General features: G+C 44.1%; 1 protein-coding gene across 5 annotated transcripts in view; it reads left to right on the plus strand.

Annotated features, from left to right (window-relative positions):
* LOC142993127 (receptor-type tyrosine-protein phosphatase delta) overlaps positions 1-14,386 on the plus strand; it is a 297,399-nt gene that overhangs the window by 112,818 nt on the left and 170,195 nt on the right. For all 5 annotated transcript variants that reach the window (XM_076143781.1, XM_076143778.1, XM_076143782.1 and 2 more), the window contains exons 6-7: positions 1,808-1,953; positions 9,569-9,612. The gene's annotated coding sequence lies outside the window, so the exon portion shown is untranslated. The remainder of the gene's footprint in view (positions 1-1,807; positions 1,954-9,568; positions 9,613-14,386) is intronic.

A 14,386-nucleotide genomic window follows, 5' to 3' on the forward strand; every position in this document is an offset into this window, starting at 1 on the left:
GGGCCGTTTGTGCCGAAATACCAATTAATCTCCACAAATGAACTGCAAATTCCATTTACCTCATATGGGAAGTTACAAAAACATGATAATGATGGAGTTTTGCATACCAGCCTGTGTTTCCAATGAAACCAACAAATATGATGATCAACAACTTAAAAGTTTGCTTCCACAGTCAACTTTACAGCAATTTATGAGTTTAACTTAACCCACTAACTAACAAATACCTACATACACACGTGTGATCTATTCTTGTTGTCGTCATGTCATGGAGACCGTATTTCGGTTCCATTCCATCACTAATTCATTTATCCGCTACGATCAAAGCCGAGTCTCACAGTGGAACAGTCACGATGACCTGCATTCAAAAAGTACAACTGCTGTGTTTGTGCTTCCCTCCACTCTGACATCGTACTTAAAGGGAATTTGTGATGTCAAAAGCGCCAAATATTAGGATATAAAAGTTCAGAATCCCAGGCTCACACAGGTTTGACCATCATGTAGTGTTGGGATGACCTAACTAACTACCAGGCCCTTCTGTTCCCCCTGGGGGTCCGAGTACTTCATATAACAGCATTATCCATATTTCTTGAATTTGACATATTGCGTCCCAGCTTGCGCGCTCGTGTGTGTGTCCGCACAGGCGAGTGCGTGTCACCGGGTTTCTCGCCAGGAACGGCTGCTGTGATTTATTACAGCGCTTGAAGGGACTTTCATGAGGTCACACAAGCAACACGGCATGGCGTAGTATTTCTCTCTTTGTCCCTGGCGGCACCGGGGAGGCACGCCAGCTAAAACACATTCCAGCTCCAGTATTATTCAGGTACACAGCTTAAGCTAAGGGTATATTCAACGCACACACATTGGCACACAAAGTCACATACTGTAATCCAGGCTTAACATGCCGTTATCACCTACGCCGAAGCCAAACGTTATGCAAATGCATATAAGCTGTTCCAGCGACATGTCAGACTCAGGGTCTGTCTTTTAAAACGTCTTTGGAGAGGTTAATTCTGTGCGGTCTCATCAGTGTGTGTGTGAGCGTGTGTTGGTAAAAGGTAGAAGCCAAAGGTATTTGATAATGACCCAAAAGGAATGGAACAGAAGAGGCCGTGTCATAGATTGACCTTGAGTGAGGTATTTCGGGCTATGATGTCACCGAAGACTATCGTCTTCACATTTTTGAATGAGCTTCAAAAAAACAGATGGTCACTTTGAATGCCACACGCTGCGACCTTGACTGCATGTTGGTCACAGAGGCTGGCTTGGTTGGTTGCCATTAACTTGGTCCAAAAGGCCTTAAGTTTAACAGTCCGTTGCAGAAAAGCAAAGGCCAACTGCGCCGAAAATACACATTCTGGAGTGACGGAAAGGAAGCCAATATTTATAGTTAGGCGTTCTGATTAGGTAACCCGAGTCATCCTCTGCTCTCCATATCTTAATGGAGTTTTTGCAAATGCGGAGATACCGTTTACAAAATGCTTAGTGTCTAGAAAGTAGGTCACTTTCACAAAATACAGCATGATTCTTACATGGTAGCCCACTAATCCCACCAAATATCAGTTGAAGCATTTTGATAATCGCACCCCTACTTCACTAGAAAGATCAACTTTCTTCTACTATCTTAACTTGAACCAACAGCTGCTGTCCGCCGATTACAGAGCATCACTTTAATTGCCTGACCCCCAACTCCAGCTGCAGTATCTATGCAGTATATTGTTGTTTTTCTACACGTTTCAGCCGCTGTTTAACTTTTCCCACGCCTGCTGCAATTGAATCTTTTCTCTGCCGGTTTGTTTTTGTGGCACAGGTGGGCGGCAGTTGGGGGACGCGCTGCAGTGCAGCTCATTGGTGTGTCGGCGAGGTTAAAACGCAGCAATCGGGGCAGCATTGGGGCAGCATTGGGGCAGCATGGTGGCACCTGCATGAATCCTGAAGAGGAGCCTCATTTTCTTGGTAAGTGGGACACATGTTGACTTTTAACAAACTGCAAACACGAAAAGGACGCTGCATCCATTTTAGAAAACGTACAGAAGAGCCTAATTACACACCCACATTTGTTTTCCTCTAAATTCCTCTGGCAGTGGGCTTTGAAGCTTCCATACTGGTTGGTTTGAACAGACATCTATACAGTTAAGATGTGTTTGACATATTTATGAGGAAAAATATGGACAAAATGGACACAGGAGTCCTTTAGCGTTCTGTTGCTTCTCGTGTTACTGTAGAAAATTTTGCTGGGATTTGTAGACAACTTAAAAAAATCATTCAACAACAGCTTGATTACAGACATCTAAAACATTTTTTCATTGCCTTTACGCAATCTGCAGCACTTGATATCTGTTCTTTAGAAGGCACTATAATTGGGAACAACAAAACAAGCTTATAAAGAGTTTGAATTGTTGCCACTGCTCCTCTTTAGAAGACAACTTTATTTTTAATCACATGTTGAAGCATTTCTACATGGTGCCGAGCCTCTTGAGGTTAGGAGACAACAAACGAATACAACAAACAACACAAACAAAGAAGAAGTAGAACAGGAGAAAAAAGGCAGAGTTGACAGAATGGTAGCAGAAAATGGATATGAAAGGTTTGGGAGAACAGATCTATTATTAAGGAGAGTTTAGAATTAAAACGCAGAGGAATAGCAGTAGAAAGTTGGACAAAGTACATGACCAAGTGGATTCCAAGCATCTAAAAGTACCCAGTTAGGATCAATACTTAAGTAAATATAGTCCCTTTACACGTTGTATGTATGTGTCGGAGCGTCTCCTCCACACAGCGACTGACAATCCCGTTCATCATTCTAAGCAGACGGAATGATCCTGGGAGATATTTGCAGAATTGTTTCCCAGATTTCACAGAAGTCTCACACACTAAAAGCCTTTCACACAAGAGAAAATCCCTGCCCTGGGCCTATGTGATGATGTAGCCAAGAAAATTTCATTCAGCGGGGTATAAATATTGCACGGTGAGTACATGGAGGGCTTTTTGGCCAATGAATTATTGCAAAGTCCAGTGGCTTTATGCCAGACCTAGAGTATATCTCGCTCGGCTTCAGCCCTGCAATAAGCTGTGGCTGGGGAATTGTGGTCACACACACACCCCACAAATAACTACCGACGATACTGGGAGTACATCACACTCATCCCACGTGGTGTGCACTTACAGGAGTGCAGTTAACAGCTGGGTGGCGAGAACACACACACACACACACACACATACACAGAGAGAGAAAGAGAGGGGTAGGGGGGTACGAACAGCTTGGGAGACTTCATTTGTGGCAAGGAAGTCTGTCAAAACGTGTCGTGTGTGAGCCATTAAACCTAAAATGGCAGCAGAGCTGCGCGGTGAGATAAACAGTTGACGTGATTTGAAAATGAACAAGATAACAAGTTAATTTCTGCCGTGCGAGGAGCATAGAGAGGACGACGTGTTTGTGTATTTTCTCAGCGTGGGAGTGTGTGTTAGAGTATTCAGCTCCTGGAATGCTCGGAGAGTCAACAGTGACGAGTCGCTCATTCCTTAAGGAGCAAAGCTGAATGAATGATGATGAGTCTATTCTTTCAGCAAGGTGGGGAAATGACTCCAACTTCCACTTTTCCTCCCCCCCCCTCCCTGCTGCCCCTTAAATCACTTTTCATTTGCATGTGATAATCATGTAAGTCAGCGGAGTGTGAAGTTAAAGGTTAATACATCAGATTGTTCCAACACAATGTGAATAAAAGATCAAAATAAGCATCTAAATGGGAAAGGGACTTTGGCTCGGCGCGGCTCATTGTCCAACTAACGCAATGTCGGGCAGGTTGGGTCTTTTGGTGATTAACACAAAAAAAAAAGAAGCTTAATCCCCCAGACTGCTGACATATTTCTTTTGAAAAAGCCCCTGTCTGAAAAAAGACAGATATGCTTTAGAAAATGGATCAAATCTGTTTCAGGTTAGATAGCGGCGGGCGGCGTCCCATGGTGAATCCCTTCTAAGCCACAAACAGACAGGATTAGAGATTGAAGTACATCAGACAAACACACACACACACAAACAGAATATCAGATCATTAATAATAATTTACAATAACCTCCAAATTAACTTTTGATACACGCTTCTAGATTCCAACTCTTTTACTCGGGTAGGTCGTTCTAGGGGGGGGAGCGTTGCGGGGATCTTTATAAGCTTCCCCTAATTTGTTGCAATAAAACCTGCTAATTCATTTACGCCGCACGACTATTGCAGGAATGATTTCGCCGAGCCTCTGTGTGTATTTGGCGTCGATGCTCGGCTTTGTCTCCAGACGCCGTACGGACATTAACCGCAGACAGGTTGCTCATTAGTGGCGCGACAGGTAATGGGGCTCTGATGTCTTTTGAGCTGTGATCTCTCTCACACGCACACACACACACGCATGCAGAGGCCCTGAAGTCTTGCGGAATTCCTCACAGATATGTTCGCCTTAATAATGGCTCCTAATCAATATATGATCCATACGCATCATTAAATCACTTCCACCCTGCAAAGGAATTTAAATTAAATAAGAACCAGCACCTTCAGTTTCATCTGTATAAAATATAGATGTTAAATAAATGCCAGTCACCTGTTAGGATGCGGCCACTAGATGGTGCTGTGCATCATCATTTTGCCGCCAAGAATCAACTGGGGTGACGCCATCACAGTATAATGCAGCCTGAGTCGCTCCTGTCGTGTCGGATTGTTTTCCTTTCACTTTGATTGATTATAGGTCAAAGTATAAGCTACATATTATGAAGTGTGGTACAATCTAATATGGGTTATGATGAGTGATATACAGTCAGTATTTATATCTGCAGGGACTATTTGTACATACTGAACGTGAATGAAAAAGTGTATTCATGTCTTTTAGGTGGAGTTGGAGTTAAATGAATTAGAATATTCATTGTGGTAGTGAAACAATAAAATTATAAATCTGTAATGCATATCAACATGATCAAGTGAGTTCTGTCTGTGAAGTTTCAGATAAAGTACATAAATGAGGGTGACCACAGCATCGGTCAGTGAAAGTCAAACGTGTGTTTATATACTGTATGCAAGAGGAGGCGGCGGTGATAAAATGGTGTAAAATACTCTGCATGTATTGAAATTACAGTAAAATCCAGTAGGTGGCAGTCTATCAATACAGAATCTAACCCCCTATCTAACACAGCCACAGCTCCTCTGGGTAGGTGTGCCCTCCTCCTCCTCCTCCTCCTCCCTCCTCCTCCTTCTCATCATCATCATCATCATCATCGAGATTAGCAGAGGTTCCTCACTGGCGACGCGGGCGAACACGAAGTGACGGCACAAATTAACTTCAAAACGCCGCTGCGATGAAGTACACAAGTTATTTGGACATGGCATGAAAAAAAAGCACCACCACTAACGCCACACACACGCACACGCACACACACACACACACACACCTCTGCAGTGTTGTTTTCCCTCTTCATTTTCTCCCTTCACATCTCTCGAGTTCCACTTGTACGAAAGCTGAATGGCGTCACCACCCATCACACACACACCCGCGCACGCGTCCAAACACACACACACACACACACACACAGCTCATCGCCATCTGTCTGTGCAGCAGCCTGTGTCTCTGGCACTGGGAGCAGTTGGGAGCAAGAGAGAGAGAAAGAGATGGAGAGAGAGAAAGTGCGGGAGTCTCTTGGCTCTGAAGCCTTGAATCCCACTTGTCCTCCTTTTTTCTCTCCTGCTGTGCTGTCTATCATCACACTATCACAACACCTAGTTCTGTAAAAACCTCTCGGAAAGTTCCTATCTGCACCCTTCATTAACTGCAGCGTGGCGTTTTCCTCATGAATATTTAAGCCAACGTCTCAACGGTATGGAAAATAAAACATGCATGATGATCTTATAGGTGAGGCGAGTGAAATTAACACAATGTTCCATGAGAAATAGAGGCGAGTGGCTACGTTTTGAGCCTCCGGACGCCTTAAGGTTCAAGCTCAGGAATCATAGAACGTATGGCTGAAGAAGTACAATCTTAGGGAGCCCGGCGATTGAATTTCCTTCTTTTTTGGCGAATTTTCAGGAGGATGCAGCTCGGCAAAGAGCTTTGTTGGCAGCTTAAGTGATCTGAACACAAATGCATCCCCCCCTCGTTCAGCCTCCTCCATTTAGACAGGAGGGAAAAGTGCCTTCATAACGCCGCTATATTCAAGCGGAGTGATAAGAAATGGCAGCTATCAGAGGGAGGTTTGGAAGCCGCATATAACTGTTATTGTGTGTGTATATAAAAATTGATTTATGTGGCCTATCATTTAGCGGCCGCGATAAATGGATGAATATGGGCTAATATAATATTATGGGGCGGGTAAGAGGGTTAGGAAAAGGGCCAGGTGCCGCCTCAAGGTGAAAAAAGTGTGATCAAAGTTTCATGACGTAGCAGAAGCCGTTACTGCCGGGGAGAGAAACTCCATTTCAGTATATCTGAAGCAACGCGAGAGAGGGAATACAATATGCTTTGATTCCACAGATTGATTGTCTGTGGCCTTCCTTTGTCGATTGGCGATCATTACCGACACACGGCGCTCACAAACGGCCACAGAAGGCACTTAAATAAATTACAGGAGCATAAATTGGCTCCTAACTACACTCCAGTGGACGAATATTCAAATGATTGAAATGATTACATTTTTTATTAGTTTTCTGAAATCTCAATCTTTCCTGATTTTTAAAGGAACCATTACGTTTAAATCCTGCTAATTATTGGCCAATAATTGAAACAGATGAATATTACACTACTATTGATTTTACTCACTATATTTTTAATGTATAAATAAAACTATTTGAACATAAATTGGCATAAATGCACAAAACACTGAAGAAATGTGAGATTCCTTTATTTTTGGACTTCTGCTTTTGATGCGGCTCTCGCTTATTGCCTCCCTAAGTGAGACATAATGAACAATCATCACTGTTAATGCTTTACATTTATTACACTAACTCTCCTGATTACTGCCATCTATTATATGTGATGATGACTCCAATAAGCCGGGTAAAATGGGGGAATGTGAAGGTGGCGTCAGAGCAGCGCATTCAGGTTTTGAGGGAACTTGCAGGAAGAGAGTAAACAAGCATTTTAATACACAGTCAACTGCCAGAATTAAGCATTCACTGGGTAATTTGGAACCTTTTATAGTCTGTAATACGCACTCTCATATACAAATTACAGATGTGAGAGGCTAGGTTTGTGACATGAATCCTGTCCTCTGCTCCCCCCCCCCATCAGCGTCCGTACAAATCCAGCGGGGAGAAATGAGCTTTGGCGGCGGGAAGCAGCCTCGTGTTTACCCCTTGGCACGGAGCTGATGCCATGTCCAGACTTGTAAATCAGACCCATTGAGGTAGCATAATGCTGATGATTATGACAGCCAGTCGCATGGGAGTGATAGAGGGATGTTTGAGTTATGGGCTCGGGGAGGATGCCCAGAACTGAAGAGTCTCGCAAATGGAGAAGCACTTCCACCCCAAAAAAAAACACAAGTCCCCAGATGGGGAGGGAGGGGGGCGAGGACTAATGCTGCAGTTGGCAGCCCTGGCACCCAAATGAGGGTGCAGAGGCAGCTGAAAACTCACAGAAAAGCCAAATATGTTTTTCTATATCTCACAGTACAGTCATTTCACTCTATTACTGCTAGATAATACTTGGCAATTTCCGTAAATAAAAGTGAAAGCTTTAGCCAAAATATCCTAAGTGTTTACATTTGCATCGACTTTTCGCTGACGAGCCAGGAAATATTGCACATTCCCGTTTGATTAACTTAAAGAGGATGACGTCGGAATGGGAAATGCGTTTCGGTCGGCGGCCCCCACTGAGAATCTGCTGTTTGTATTCGACTTTATTTATTCTGCTCTCCTTTGTGGATGCGCAATCATTCTTCCCTCCCATTGATCGTCAGCCATGATAATATAATCAGGCGTAAAGCCCGACAAGGCTGGCCAGTCCGATATTTCAGGGATGCTGACAGCAGAGCTATGCACAGGTCATAAACCCTCACCTTCCCTGTTTGACCCTACATCAATTTGGCTCTTTCCAATATGAATGCAAATAACAATGCATTTTTGGTGACATGTTTATGGTTATCTCTGTATCTCCCCGCGCTCCGCTCGCTGCCCCTAAATGTGCTGATGTTTGCCGGCTAATGGGATTCAAAAGGTAACCTATTGCTCACTGCTGGTCAGCGCGCAGCCATCATACCACCCCCCCCACCCCCACCGTTTTGCACGTGCCCTTGCTCGCGCACCTTCACGCGCGCGCCTACACGTCCTCCACCTCAGTCACTTGTGTATGCATTGAGCTGATAAGTACTGCGGTTCATTTTCCCCATGGCAAAGCACAGTAAAAAACTGGGGAGTAATAATTGCTTTGGGGGAGGGGGGTGAGCGAGGTGGGGCATGCAGGGGCGGCGTGCAGGGGGGGTGGGGGGGGTGTTGAGTGGGGGGTGGTGGCTAAATATGCTTGATTGCCTCCTAAGCTCCAGTGCTGTGTAATGAAATATGGCTGCTGCAGACAGGGGCTCCCGTGCGATAGCGTCCTCGTCACTCGTCCCTCCCCCCCCACCCACCCCCCACTCCCCCGCTCCTCCGTTCTGCCATTTTTGTCGCCCGCTCACCAGGTTTGCCTTTGTCACGGAGCGGAGTCCATCAAAGCATCCGTCGCCATTGAACACTTATCTTGGCTATAATGTAATAATTACGGGGGCCAAATCCGACCCTAATTGAGTATTCCTCGCCACATGAAAACGGCAGCCGCCCTAATACTTCTCTGTTCTACAATTTAATTTGTGGATTCATTAGCACGAGCAGGGTGTATAGAGGGAAGCCAGATAACAGAAAACTCAGCAAAACATTGCGTTGAAAGGGTTTGGAACTAACAATATCCCCATCCATGTAATTATGCGACCTTGTAGTTTATATTTGATCTCTGGAAAACCTCTAAATAACACCTTTTAACACAGCAAAGCACTTGAAATCGCCCGGATTCTTAATCAAAAACTGACTTTAAACATAACACTGCCTCTGAATGAACACAAATAAGAAGTTTGGAGTGCTAATTGTGACATTCACAGGCATGCCTCCCTATCACAAACTGCTGCAATTTCAGTTTTTTAAGAGATAATGAGTCAAATTAAATCTCACGCAGTGTAGCAAAAAATGTTTATCCCCCGGTCCTTTGTTGTCGCAACAACCCAAAGCACATCTCTGCCTCTTGGTTAAATAAGAAGCTAATCAGTTACAAGAATATTAGTCCACAGGCTTGTGTGGACCCCAGCAGCATCTGCTAATGCATTTAACACCAAAACAGCCTGAGAAATCTCTCCACTATAAAGAAAACATAATTACACGTATTTCACAAAGCCGAGTCAATAATTGTGGCGAAGCAACTTACTGCTTCACATGCAGTTTTCAGTTTCATTTGGTTCTCTGAAGGCCTTTATACCGTGTGTGTGTGTGTGTGTGTGTGTGTGTGTGTGTGTGTGTGTGTGAACTGTACGTATTCATTTTATTCATCCCTCTCCTCTCTCTCTCCTCTTTATGCAGCTCTCTTTCCTGAGACATCAACCACAGGATGAGGCCTGGGGCAGGTAAGACGCCAAAAAAAGAGCAAAGCCCTGATTTGTATTTATTTCTCATTTTGCTTAAATATGTTGTGCTCCTGTGATGTGCTTTTTTTTGGAGGGGGGGTTCATTCATCAGCAAAGAGTTCAACAACAATAATGGATCTAACTATCCGTCGAGGTTTAGGAACTAAAGGAATTGCCCATTTTGAGCACCGAGAATATGTCAAGCGATATCAAATGCAGATCTATGGCGATTCTCCACTCCTGCACAATCCCTGACATCTCCTGACCTGCAACGGAGGGGGTGGGGGTGGGCGGGGACAGACTACATCTGGCAACCTAAACCTTTTTAAAGTGACGGAGCGAGCGAGGGAGACTGACTGGCACTGATGGGACCAGACGAGGGGGCTGCGAGATGCCGCGCCGCGCCCAGGCCTCACAAGCCTGATTGATAGAGTGTGATGAGACTGTCACCAAGCAAAGGAGAGAGAGAGAGAGAGAGAGAGAGAGAGAGAGAGAGAGAGAGAGAGAGAGAGAGAGAGAGAGAGAGAGAGAGGGGAGTGGGAAGAGCAGAGTAGAGAGATAGAGAAATAAATTTGGGGAACATGTGAAGGATGAAGAGGGGGGATGGAGGGGGGTGAAGAGGCTGGACAGGATGTGTTTGGCACACGTGAAGGATGGCGGTCGGCGGCTGGCGGGGGGGAAGATACCACCGTCAGAGGTGAATCAAACCACAACACGCCACTCGCATTCGAGGGATGCTGGGGTTTAGGCTTTGATTGATTTGCCTGAATTTGAGAGCTGAGGCGTTCAAATGAAGCAGCAATCACCTCATTTAACATGACGCTGTTATATCAATGACAGGACAAATAGTGAAACATTGATGAAACAGCCCAGTCAAGGGCATAGGTTTGATTTCAAAATAGGATTTGAAGGATTCTTTCCTTTGATGTCCGATACAATGTAACATTTAACGTAACATAATGATTTATTATACTACATTCTTATTGCGAGCTGTGTTATTTCTGGTTCTTGATCTCTTATTGCATACATTGAACTGTTGGTAGATTATGTTACAATCATGACTGACATTATTTGATGTACATAGTAAGACTACAATACATTAAATTAATTGGCTCAAATCTCTATCTGTTTCTGTATTCAACTATAACATCTTAATAATATTCAAGAAACACAAAATTAATGACCGAAAGTTTCCAATGTTGACATTCGGATGGTTTGACTGGTAACTAGATGCTGGAGTCGGTCGAAACTTGCTCGCTCCGTTAAATACACGTTGACCATATGCTGCATGTGTCATCATAAACACTTAACTGATGTGTTAGTGAAGTGTGTTACTGATGTGTTTACTCATCTGTCAGCACCTGTTTTGGCACGTCGTCTGGCAGACACATGGCATCCTTGGCACTGAACAGAACACAGGCAACGCTCGAACCCTCTACTGGGGATTTCTGCACTTTCAAACTCAATAAAGGCGCCGTGCTTTACTTTCATTCTTGCTCGAGGAAAGATGGCTGACTCACCAGAACACCAAACGTATTATAAATGTCTTGCGAGTGTGTGCGGACACGAGCTGTGAATGTGTGTGTGTTTAAGACAGAGAGAGAAGAGAGAGAAGAGAAAAGGAGGGCGAGCTCCAGCAGCAGTGGTGAGCACGAGGAGCTCTTATCTCGCGCCTGCCAAGCCCCGACCGGGGCCCTGACTCCTTGTGCCCGCCTCCCCCTCTCTTCCTCTCCCCCTCCCTCCCTGCATGCCTGGCCCTCCAGTGGGGCTTCCCACTAGTCGGCTGCTGGGCGAGGCGGCCAGGTGAAATGAGCAATTCCCATTCAGGGACAGCAGCGTCGCGCAGACTTGCCCTGTGAAATGGCTGCTCTCTTTGGCAGATCAATGTGCTCTCACTCGCTCTCGCTCTCTCTCTCTCCTTCCCTCCCTCCACCTCCACGGTACGCGCACTGCCGCTGAGTGATAGCCAGTGAGAAAAGAGAGGAAGGAGGAAAGGGGGAAGATGAGTGCGGAGCCAGAAAAGCGAGACCTGGTTTTGTGTGTGTGGGCATGTGTGTGTGTTCGTGTGCGCCTGTGTGTGTGTGTGAGTGAGGGTGTTAGCAGGGCATTTAATGATATTTGCCACGGCTGTACCGAGCGAATGCTGTTGGAGGAAAATGGGAGATACTTTGCATAAACTCAAAGGACATGCAATATTGCTGTTGCCTCTTTAGAATTAAAAAAAGGAGCTGCCAGCGCCGCCACAGCGCCGGATATGAAAATATTCAGCTGTTGAACTGGAAATTTTACCAATATAAAATGATATTAGCGGATAATTATATTATGATGCTTAGTCATGCCAAAACGAATTCCAGGTCTCGACACTGATGAGGCTCATATGTCAGTTTAGTCACATAGGCTGGAGGAAACTGTAAGGAATACTGGGAATAATCTAGGATCATTCCATTCCACAACCTGTGGGTTTGCTTTGACACTATACATGGACTCTACACATTGTCCCCGTTCCTTGTGATATCCGGCGTTTCAATCAAATTGTCGACAATAATTACGGTCCTATAAAGAAACCACAACCAAAAATGACATCTACATTTCCTGTCATAATGGCAGAAATTTCACATCATCTTCCATAGTGCACAAGAGCTCCAATTATGCACCATTTTAAACAATTCACCTCTGGGCGGTATTTCAATTTGCCATTACAGAAGCGTAAGCATTGGTGGCTCTCTGAGTGGCTGTCAAACTGTCCACCCTTCTTGCTTCTACAAAGAAAATAAATGCCTGAAAAGGTAATAACTGGCAGCAAGCAAGACCTCCACAAATTCACACACTTTGGGACCGTGTTCCGCGCATGCACGGAGTTATTCCCGGCGAAAGGCGAGATCCCATCGGTGCACTTTCTTGATTGGTCACTAGCTGCGGCGAGCATGCTGGTAAGTGATTCACGGCCGGATGTATCAATTAAATCACTAACCTCAACCGTAAATCTTTACATTTACGTAATTCACATTCCCAACTTTGTCCATAAATTAAATTTATGCGTCAACTTTCATTGGAACTTCTTTTGTAGGCTTACCGGAATTTGCACATTTTCTTAAGCACATTTTTCATGGTTTGGCTGCATTTCATTCGCATTCTAAGCTTTTGAACCAACAAATTACAGGCTGTGTTGGTTACAAGGAACCAATAACAAACAAAATTTAAACAGAGTCCTATTCATATTATTGAACCACACTTGGCAGGAGTCCCATTATCCATCTTTGCTGTGAATCAATATGACATGAAAATATGTAAATCCCTTAAAAATAACTATGAAGTATAGAAATCCCACGGATCCTTCTTTTGCTTTAATGTGTTGTCGTGTAGAATAACATCAGAGACACGCTGGACCTCGGCACATTGGAGACGTTATCAGAGCTGCATCTGACATATGCCTGAAGATTAAATGTCTGTCACTTAAACACTTGTATCCTCGCCTGTAGAATCAATGAATTTAACCTTCCTCTGGCATGTTTTTGATTTATGCTTGACCTTTTCCTCTCCTTGCTTATTGAAAATTATCATTCTCAGATAGAAACCCATGCAAACACCATAACTGGAATTTGCAAAGACCAACGTATAGACAAACACACACACACACACACACACACACACACACCTACATAGTGGTGTGAAAAATTCCTTGTTTCACGTTACTAATTATCACGAGATTCGGGAATAAACTCTTGAATAGCTGAATTTAACTGTTATGATTTATGTTTATATACAAACAAATACAAAGTTTTAAAGGGCTTAGGATATTTGAAAAAGCTTCAAAAGGACACAGTTGGTGTTCCAGTCTCCCCCAGATGACAGATTTGTCTTTCTGCTGTATGTGTTTTGTGGACAGATGACTTACTTCTTCCTCTTCGTCTTTGAGCTTAACAAACACCTGTATAAATCATGAAGTTGGTTCCTCTCCAAAAACCATCCAGAGTCATTTTAAATTTGAATCAAACATCTGAAGACACTGAAACGAGGCAATGGCGTGAGACATTCCGAACTCTTGACCTGGACGAAGCTATGTCTTGTCCTCTGTCTTATATAATTGCCCTTTTCCAGCCTTGTTATGTCTGCGGCCAGTCTTAATCCCTTAGTAGAGTACGGTACATGAGCTAATAATTTAAATATAAAATACATTGTAGTCTTTGGAATGAGTTTATTGTTTTCTTCAAAGGCATCATCAAATGAGGTACATCACCTCAAATCTTTCTTATTAATAAGTCTATTCTTTGCTCAGAGCCATCTTAAATAAGGTTTCCTGTACCTTGATGCTTTCATTCTACACTCCTGAGCCTCTTCACACCAAAGGACCAAATACCAATGTAGGCGTGACAACAATCAACTGCAATTGAAACAGCACTTGATTACACGGTGGCAAAGTGAGGACAAGAGGGCTGAAGAGCACAGAGAAAGAAAAAGGTAGAAAAGTGCAGCCTGCCTCCACTCTGATCACACCCAACATCTCCATAAAGCTGGATAGTCTGGATGGAGGCAGGCGTAGGGAGGCTGAATCTCGGTCATCAGCTGTCAAGGCAGTAATGAACAGTGTTTACTAGTAATACCATGCGCTGCCACATTTCGGGGTGTGAAATGTCAAGGTGTCCATTTTCTCCAAGCTGCTCTGAAGAAACACTGTCAGGGTTTCCTCCATAAACAAAAAGAGACGCCAAGGCAAGACGGCAACAAGGAGCTCTCTCCTGTTTTTTCACCCATTACATCCGGAGAGGAGATGAGG

The sequence above is a fragment of the Genypterus blacodes genome, unplaced genomic scaffold, assembly GCF_046128005.1.
Source record: "Genypterus blacodes isolate CSIRO-AG114 ecotype Tasmania unplaced genomic scaffold, CSIRO-AGI_Gbla_v1 ptg000027l_1, whole genome shotgun sequence".
NCBI lineage: Eukaryota > Metazoa > Chordata > Actinopteri > Ophidiiformes > Ophidiidae > Genypterus > Genypterus blacodes.